The 491-nt window shown below is 65.0% G+C and overlaps 1 protein-coding gene across 1 annotated transcript in view; it reads right to left on the bottom strand.

The window, feature by feature from the left end:
* The window catches only part of GAA (glucosidase, alpha; acid), a gene marked incomplete at its 5' end in the record, with an annotated part of 9,423 nt that overhangs the window by 6,481 nt on the left and 2,451 nt on the right, over positions 1-491 (bottom strand). The gene's annotated exons all lie outside the window — the stretch shown is intronic.

The raw sequence follows: 491 nt of genomic DNA, 5'->3' as shown, positions 1-491 counted from the left end.
TCGCCTCGGGACCATCGCTCCAATAAAATCGAGCGCAGCTGGGGCTACGAGAGTCCCGGCGTGCGCAGCATCGGCCCAGCTGGCTGCAAGTGGCGGCCGCTGGGAGGGACGGGTGGTCGCCGGTGCTGTCCACGACACGGCAGGAGCCCGCGGGAGCTGCGGTGTTATCAGCTGGCAGACACGCGTGGATCCCAAAGCCGCAGCCGGCGGAGCACAGCTGGGAAGAGCATGGGCGACAGACGGCATCCCCGGCTGCGCCCCAGCCGTGCCGCACTGCCAGGCCTGGGGGCAAGGCTGTTTACGTGGAGGGGGAACGGGCACAGACCCGCACACGAGGGACTTGCTTTTCCGATGGCAACTCGGCAGCTGGGCGTGTGGTTAAACTGCTCGGCAGTTGCTAAAGAGCCTCGCCGTAGCCAGGAAACAGATGGCTACGCTCAATAACGGAGCCATCAAACCACATCTTTCCCGTTTACGGCTTTCTCTCCCCC

This window comes from Fulmarus glacialis, unplaced genomic scaffold (genome assembly GCF_000690835.1).
Source record: "Fulmarus glacialis isolate BGI_N327 unplaced genomic scaffold, ASM69083v1 scaffold21938, whole genome shotgun sequence".
NCBI classification, from domain to species: domain Eukaryota; kingdom Metazoa; phylum Chordata; class Aves; order Procellariiformes; family Procellariidae; genus Fulmarus; species Fulmarus glacialis.
This window is presented reverse-complemented; position numbering and strand designations above follow the sequence as displayed.